Source organism: Sceloporus undulatus, chromosome 1, assembly GCF_019175285.1.
Source record: "Sceloporus undulatus isolate JIND9_A2432 ecotype Alabama chromosome 1, SceUnd_v1.1, whole genome shotgun sequence".
Taxonomy (NCBI): Eukaryota; Metazoa; Chordata; class Lepidosauria; order Squamata; family Phrynosomatidae; genus Sceloporus; species Sceloporus undulatus.
The window spans coordinates 153813780-153822878 of NC_056522.1; positions in this window are offsets into that span (position 1 = coordinate 153813780).

The window sequence follows — 9099 nt, forward strand, 5'->3', positions numbered from 1 at the left end:
GTTTTCACGAACCCCTCCTTCGGAGGCTGAAATGATCCAGGCTTTCGAGGGGGAAGGAAGCGAGGGAAAGGGTGAAAGGAAGAGAAACGGAGGAGGAAAACGAAGAGCTCAAGTCTGTGTCACTTCTTTGGACGCGTCCTATTCCAATTTCCTCCGGGAGAAGGAAAGACAGAAAGAAAGAAAGGAAGGAAGGAAGGAAGGAAGGAAGGAAGGAAGGAAGGAAGGGCCCTCCTGCAAAACCCTCTCTCTTTCTCTTTCTACTAAAATTCACGCTGCCAATTTCTTTCTTTCAGTGAGACCCTACTTATATGTGGTGTATATATAACTAGGAGCTTTCGTAGACCTCAGCCTACTTCCTCAGATGCGTATTTGTTGTTGTTGTTGTTGTTGTTGTTGTTGTTCAAAGATATAGCCGTGTTAGTCTGTAGGATCAGTACGTAGAGAGATCTTGGAGCACTTCTGAGGCTCACTGAAAGGAAGAAGTGGGCAGCATGAGCTTTCATAGACTTCAGTCTGCTTCCTCAGATGCTTTTGGTGGAGTGGAAGCCAGGGACGGACATATATATGCCATTGATACCTGAGGATGTCCATTCACATTCAAAATCCTTGACATTCTCACATATTTATGACATATATATATATATATATATATATATATATATATATGTCTCCCACTCCAGCAAAAGCTTCTGAGGAAGTAGACTGAAGTCTACGAAAGCTCATGCTGCCGACTTCTTCTTTTCAGTGAGTCTCAAAGGTGCCACAAGCTCTCTCTACGTACTGATCCTACAGACTAACATGGCTATCTCTTTGAATAATAATATGCATCTGAGGAAGTAGACTAAGAGCCTAGGAAAGCTCATACTGCCTTCTCTCAGTCTCAAAGGTGCTGCAAGATCTCTCTAAGTACTGATCCCAGAGACTAACAGGGCTATGTCTTTGCAGTCTCTCTCTCTCTCTCTCTCTCCGAGATCCTCGGGGCGAAGGAGGCAGGTCCTGGCAGAGGCGGGCAGAGTTGGCAGAGCCGCCCCGACAGCTCCTGGTGTTATTTCCGACGGATTCAATATATATATATATATATATATATATATATATATGGATGTAATCTATTTTTCTCTCTCCCTCCCAATGAATCCTGGAAGGAGGGGAGGGGAGGGAGGGGAAGGGAGGAGAGGAAGGCTCTCTTGCAAAAGCAAACACCGATGATGACTCAGGAGTTGTTTGTGTTCGGGGAGAGTCCTCTCCTCTCCTCTCTCTCTCTCCCTTCCTTCTTTCCTTCCTCCTTTCCTTCCTGGGGCGCAGGGCGTCGGCAGGGGGCGCTGTTCGGGGTCCGGAGAGAGAGAGAGGGAGAGAGAGGAGGCTCCTGCTCTGCCTCCTCCATCCTCGCCGTCTGCCCCTCGATTGCACACAATGTTCAAAAGCGGCCGGGGAGTCCGAGGAGCCCTCAAAGCCCCGCCGCCTTGGCCTCTGCCTTGCCCTCCTCCTCCTCCTCTTCCTCCCCTTCCTCCTCCGACGAGGCCCAGAGGATGGAGCTGAGGGCGGCGGCGGCTTTCTGCCTCTGCTGCCTCTGGAGCGCCGGACGCCTCCGGACAGGACAGCTGGACGCCGCCGTGGTCAAGCCTCCTTGGACCCCGCAAGGAGAAGGAAAAGATGGCCCCTCCGCGCCTTGGATGCTCCAGCGTCCTTTCCGCAACGGGACGGTGGTCCCCCACGACTACATGGTGGCCCTCTACCAGCGGAGGAGCCAGGGGACCCCCAGCACAGCCCCCCACGGAGCTGACACCGTCACCGGCTTCGCCGACCAGGCAAGGCCCAGAGGTGAGCCCCCGATGCTGCAAACGCTTTCCTTTTTCTTTTTGCAAAGGCGAAAGCAGCACCTGTGTGGCGCGTGGCCCCTGTCCTCCCGGGGAGGATGCTTAACTGATGCGAGTGCACCTGGAGAGGCCAGCCACCAATCAGAAGCAGCGGTGTGCGCGCGAGATAGAGAGTCCCGGGACTGCTGCACCTGCGGCGCGCGACGGCCTTTCTCCTTCCTTGCCTCCACTGCGCCTGCGCCAGCGCACCTGTTGCACCTGTGCGCTCTCACCTGCAGCGCCTGGATGCTCTCTCTCTCTCTCTTTCTTCTCCCTGGCTGCTTGCTTGCACATTGTTAGTGGAGAAAGTTTGCACACCTGGCTACTCTGGGGGTTATAGGAGAGACCAAGGGCCACCCGATCCAGCCTCCTCCTGCCCTGTGACAGGTGGCCATCCAACCTCTGTCTCAAGACCTCCAAAGAAGGAGACTCCACAGCTACTAGGCGAAGGAGGTGCTTCCTCACGTTGAGGATCGCTCTTCTTCTTCTTCTTCTTCTTCTCTCTCTCTCTCTCTCCCTCTCTCTCTCTCTCTTTCTCACTAACGTGAAGAGAGTGACATCTCAAGCAAAATGTAAATGTAAATACGATAGCTTTGTGAATTTGCTCAATTCCTGATTCAGCTCACTTTCTCTCTGGAGCCTATCCTGTTTGCCTTCTGCCTCTTGTGAAACGTGGCTGCGAAGTTGTCCCTAATGCCCTAGATGACCTTGCATTGGCCTCACTTTAACCTCCCAAATTTCCCTGTGTGAAAAAGTCCTAAGTGGTTGTTGTTGCTGCTGCTGCGGCGTCCCTTCAAGTAGCATAAGCTTCCAATTTATGGCCAACCCGAAGGTTTATACGTAGAGATTTTAGTTGTTTGGATTTTAGGATAATTTTAAAGGTTTTTGTTTGGATTTTAGAATAATTTTAAAGGTTTTTGTTTGGGTTTTAGAATAATTTTAAAGGTTTTTATCTGTAAGCCGCCTCGGGTCCCTCCGGGGGAGAAAGGCGGGATGACATTAAATAGACAAATGAGTAATCTATCAGGGGGTTTCTTCATGTTGGGAAATGTAGGGGGGGCTTTGCCCTTGCCGTCCTCTGAGGCTGAAAGAGTGTGACTTGCTCAAGATCAGCCAGTGGGTTTCCATGGCTGAGTAGGGATTTGAAGAGGAGAATCTTTAGGTTGCAGAAACAATCCAATTTGACACCGTTTTAACTGCCTCGGCTCCATGCTAACGAATGCCGGGGATTGTACTTTTTGGAGATATTGAACCTCCTCTGTCAGAGAGCTCTGGTGCCCCATCAAACTACATATCCCAGGATTCCATAGCATGGAGCCACGGCAGTTAAAAACGGTGTCAGACTGGGCTCTTTCTTCTACAGCGAAGCGGGAGAAAGGAGGCTGCGGCGCGAGTCTGCAATTCGGCTCCGATCCTCCCAGTGAATCCTAATCCGAGATTGTTCCCAACGCTTTCCCTCGAATTTTTAATCGTAAACCTCGGGTCCGTTCCCCCAAATTCATCGGAAACTGTTCATTTCGGTTTGCTTCCATCCCTCGCCTACGAAACGGAGCCCATCCGAACCACGATCGAAACCACGCTGCTGTTATTCCGAAATATTCCTCTAATATTTGCCTTTAATTTGGCCAGTCCTGCTCCTAATCTATTGCTGCATCTGGCTAAAGCAGGCGCCAGAAGGAAAGCTTTTGTCGGGAATCGGGCTGGGAAAAGGGTTTTAAGAAAAATAGTAAGGAAACATGAATACGGGTTTCTCAAATTTAAAGGAAAATCAACAACACACACACTTTAAACTGTGCCACATTCTCAAAGACAGGGAGAAAGAAAGAAGTCATGAAATTAATGACTCTCTCTGGAACAACGGGAGGAATAATGTCATTTTACGAAGAAAACAAAATCTAGTAAAAGAGGAGGAAAGTGTAACTTTCAAGGAGTCGTTTTCAACACTGAAAATGCAAATCTGAGAGTGGTTTTCTATGGCTTAGTCCCCCCCTAAAAGGCGCTAAAGATTTGGTGAATCTCTAGGTTCCTGTGGCTGACCGCGAACCCAAAGCTTGGAACTGGGTTCAGATTTCAAAGCGTCCCAATGTAAACGTAAAGGCTCCTCGGACAGTCCGATCCTTTGACGGAGGGTGCATTTTACACATTGTAGGAATAATGCAGTTCGGCACCACTTGGATTGCCACGGCTCCATCTTACAGAGCCATGGGATTTGTAGTTTGGTGAAGCACCAAGCCCCCTTTGGCAGAGAAGGCTTGGTGAAACGTCAGACCCCAGGATCCCAGAGGATGGAGCTACAGCACTTAAAGTCGGGTCAAAATGTAGTGTAGATGGACCTTGAGAGCTGGGCGAAAAGAAACCAAAATAAAAGAGTGAGGGGGGGGGGGGGGAAGACATAAGAAATGTAAGGAGAAGAAAGGGAAGGCATGCAGGAAGAAGGGAGAGGAAAGAGAAAAAAGAAAAGAAAGAAAAAGAAAGTAAGAGAAGAGAAGAGGGAACGAGTGCAGGAAGAAGGGAGAGGAAAGGGAAGGAGGAAGAAGAAAGGGAAGGAGAAAGAAAGAAAAAGAGAGAAGAAAGGGAAGGGAAGGAGGAAGAAGAAAGGGAAGGAGAAAAAGGAAAGGAAAACGGAGAATAAAGGGAAGGAGTGCAGGAAGAAGAGAGAGGAAAGGGAAGGGAAGGAGGAAGAAGAAAGGGAAGGAGAAAGGAAGGAAGGAAGGAAGGGAAGGAGAAGAGAGAATAAAGGGAGGGAGGAAGAAGAAAGGGAAGGAGAGAAATGTTTGGATTTATATATTATATGTTATATTTATTATATAGATAGTGGTGTGGTGGTGCAGTGTTTTTGAGTGTTGGGCTGTGACTCTGGAGATCAGGCTTCGAATAATAATAATAATAATAATAGATTTATATCCCGCTCTTCAGCCAAAAGGCTATCAGAGAGGCTTACAAATTGTTAATTAGACATTTCTCTGCCCTCAGGCTTACGATGATTTATGAAAACCTTGGGCTGCAAGTCACACTCTCTCAGCCTCAAGGGAGAGCAATGTCAACCCCCCCCCCCTTTTGAACAACTCCTTGCCAAGAAAAACGCGGTGAGAGGATCGCTAGAAGTCAAAAAATGACTTGGAAGCACACAACAACAACGACGTTCATACTAAGCAGGAGAAGAAAGGAAGGCAGGAAAGAAAGAATGATTCACAGTTTCCGATGATTTGGGGAATGGACCTAAGTTTTACGATTCAAATTTCGAGGGAAAGCGTTGCACTGGGATTCACTGGGAGGATCCAGAGCCGTGCATTTGGGCTTGGAGGACAAAAGGAGGACATTCCAGGGGAGAAAATATGCAGGACATGACCAACTCAAATACAAACCCATGCTTCTGAAATTAGGCTTCAAAATCCAAATGGAGGACGTTGGGGAACCCTTTCTGGACAGAAGTTTGAAATGGAGGACAAGAGCCTTGGGAGGAAAGAAAGGTCAAAATGTAGCGAAAACCAAAGCCAACTTGGAGAACTTAGAAAGCTGGAGATGCTACCTGTATGTGGCATGGTTGAACAGACGTCCTCCTCCCCCCCCCCCAGGATCTGTCCTCCATTTCCACCTTCTGTCCGGGAGGGAATTCCACAATGTCCTCCATTCTGAGCCTGACTGAGAAGTACGGATTTACATTTCGATGATGAGTGTTTTGAGCTTTGATTTGGTCATGGCCTGTCTTTATTCTGGAATGTCCTACACTTGTCCTCCTTTGAGGTTAGGACCTCTGAACTCTCTGGTTGGGGAGAAGAGGGAACTTTCCTCTTCTTGCTAGTTGGTTGCATGGCAAGTTGCATGGTCGAAACCCCTTCCTCTACGCCACTCTTAGAGGCACAGGAGCCCTCTCCGGTTTCTACTTTGGCAACCCTGTCTTCAGAGCCCTCTTCTTCTCCCATCCTCTTTCTTTCTTTCTTTCTTTCTAGGCCTTCCTCTACTGCTGAGGTTGGCACTCTTCCCTGTGGATCCTTGCAAAAAAAAAAAAGTTACCCGCAACCTTTTTGACAGCTAATGTGGCGACTTTGGAGACCTGGGTTTGAATCCCTCGCTCGACCCTGGAAAGCCACTGGGTGACCTTGGGCCAAGCCACACTCTCTCAGCCTCAGAGGAAGGCAATGGCTAACCTCCCCTGAACAAATCTCGCCAAGAAAACCCCATGATAGGGTCGCTTTAGGGCCGACATGAGTCGGGAAAGGACTTGAAACCACACAACACAGACAGACCAGAAGAAGTCGCATTTGTTTATCAAGTCCAGACCCTCCCTCCTTCCAGCCGAAGCGATCCCAGTGTCTGCTTCATTTCTCTCCCTTGAAGCCTCTCCCTCTCAGACTAGGCTGCTTTTGAGAGGGTCGGGCTCAGTTTATTTGTAGCCCTCCTTGCGGATCTCCAGTTCTCTCTAGGGCGAGGCACAAAACGCCCCAAAGAGAAGAAACATCACATTCCTCTTTTTCATTTTAAAAAGCAGGATCGTTTTTTAAAAACACCCCAAAACTCCCAGCCCAAAGAGAGGAGGCGCTTAGATAGATGGAAGTGCTTTTGAACCCCGGCTTCTTCATCCGCTTCCTTCCCGATCCGTCAAAGGACCTCAGAGACCCGATCGGCCTTCAAGAGGAAAGGGGTCCTTTGACGGCATTTCATTTCATTTATTGATTTCGGTAAAAAGTGGCCAGATTTAGGACTTTAAAATGCTAAACATACTTCCTGGAGGAACGACTTGTACCGAACTTGGTGGGAGTTACTCCGAGGCTTAAGATTCCGCCTTGGAGCAAGAAACTGATTATATTTTTAATGTGTGTGCCTGTGTGTATATATAAATATACATTGATTTCATCATAGTGTGTGTGTCTGTCTATCTATCTATCTATCTATCTATCTATCTATCTATCTATCTATGTAATGAAATCAACTTCGTGCTTAAAGGCGGCATCTTAAGTATATTGACTCTCCCCCGTTGTTTCCAGCCTCTTCGGAAAATGTGCTCCGATCAGACTTCTGCCTTTTGCAGAAAGAGAAGGAAGCTGAAGGAGGAGGACTTTGCAAAACAGTGACATGATGGGAGAGTTAAAGGGTGTGTGTGTGTGTGTGTGTGTGTGTGTGTGTGTGAAATAGTGGGGGGGGGGGGGGGGGGGGGGAGAAGGCTGGCTTAGCGTTTAGGGTACTTTGCCCGAGCCCTGGCCTCACCAGAGGAGGGTCTGCCTCCTAGAAAGAGCAACCTCTCCATTGCTCCCATTGGAGGGTAGTTGCTCAGAGGAGGCCCTCCCAGGTCTCCAGTCCCTCCTCTGCTCCTCCTGGCCTCTCGGTGGAAAGGAAAACCCACCTGCGATGGGGATGAGAGATAACTGAGGGTGCATCTGCACTGTAGAAATAATGTAGATTGACACCGCATTGAGTGTCCTAGCTCCATTCCTATGGGATCCTGGGAATTTGCAAGGGCTTTAGCCTTCCCTGCCCAAAAGTGCTGGTGCCTCACCAAACTCTAACTCCCAGGATCCTAGCAGTTAAAGCGGTGTCAAACTGCACTCGTTTTGCAGTGCGGGCACCAATCTGACTTTATACCCTTTCTGGAGTTTGAGGGAACCTATTGGCTGGCATCCTCTTGGTTACTCCCAGCTAGGGTCGGGCCGTGCAACCAGTTGTTGAATCGACACGTAGGTAAACCACATTCATTCAGTGGGTCGACTCTAGGGAGCATTTACTGCTCCTGAAGAAAGAGCTGAGCAGCAAAAGTTGCCTTTAAATAAATAAATAAATCCACCGATCTATTTACACACAGATTTCTTTCCGTTCCATGTTTTAATATAAACATACCTAGATCAGATTACACCTGAGTAGTGACCAAGAGATACTTCACACTTAGACTTTCACTGAGCAACAGCAAGTACATTTCTATACCGCGTATCAGTGCTCTTAAACACTCCCTAAAAGCGGTTTACAATGTGTGTAAGCTTATGCCCCCCCCCCCAAACAAGCTGAGTACTCATTTTAGCAACCTAAGGAAGGATAAATGAACCCTGAGTCGATACCACTTTAATTGCTATGTCTCCATTTTTCAGAATCTTGGGATCTGTAGTTTTGTGAGGCACCGGATCCCTTTGGCAGAAAAGGCTGAAGAACACACAAAACTGCAGATCCCAGGGCTCCAGAGGATGGAGCTTCATCACTTAAAGTGGCATCAAACTGCATTATTGCTACAATGTATAGATGTACCTTAGGGGCAACCATCCCCTCACGAAGTAGTTCATGGAGGACAAGTCAAGAGGACGGGAGGCATGGAGATGCTGCCCTTAACTCCCTAGCAAGTATATATTCAGAGAGCCAGCATGGAGTAGTAGTTTTGAGTGTTGGACTAATAAGACTGTGGAGGCAAGGATTCAATGCTTAGCTTGGCCATGGAAACCCACTGGGTGACCTTGGGCAAGAAGTCACACTCTCTCAGCCTCAGGGGAAGGCAAGGGCAAACCTTCTCTGAACAAAGCCTGCCAAGAAAACTCCATGCAAGTTTGCATAGTACGGAGATGTGAGGGACCTGCAGCCTTTTCCCTCCCCTCCAGGCATCATATTTGTGTCCACTGCCTACAATTGTTTTTGATGCTTGGAAACCCACCAGGGACCTGCAGGAGGTCAGAGGCCGGTCCAAGGGCCACCATTTTGAGAAGCACAGGGCCAGGTGATGCTTGGGCTCCCTTCTGACTCTAATGATAGCAAGGAAGATCAAGATAAAAGCCCTCCCCTCTTTCTAGAACTTCGCTCCCACCCTGCATTTATTTATTTTAACCTAATAGTGTTTAGTTATCATCACATCTGATTGGTTCAATTGATGCCAGGGAGACATTCATGTGGGGCTCAGTGGGAAAGCAATGGAAGAGGAGGGCTGAATAAGTTCTGAGACCCAGCAACAATCCTGGGGTCCTGACTTCATCCCCTCCTCTTTCTGCTTCCAGGAATGTGGATGAACACACACACACACACACACACACACACACACACAAAAGGGGGGGGGGAGGAAAGATCCTTGACAGATTGGGAAAATGTTTAGCTTGGCTGGGACTGTAGAGCCTTTCAAGGGGGGAGCGAGGCTGGGGTGGGAGGGAAGGAAAGACATGAAACAAGCCCTCCTGAACCTGCCTCATTCACAGGCTGAGAAGAAGTAAATACAGATGGTGACCTTCCTCCTCTTCATCTGTCTTCACAGGGTTGTTGGGGCACGCCCGGCCTTCCCTAC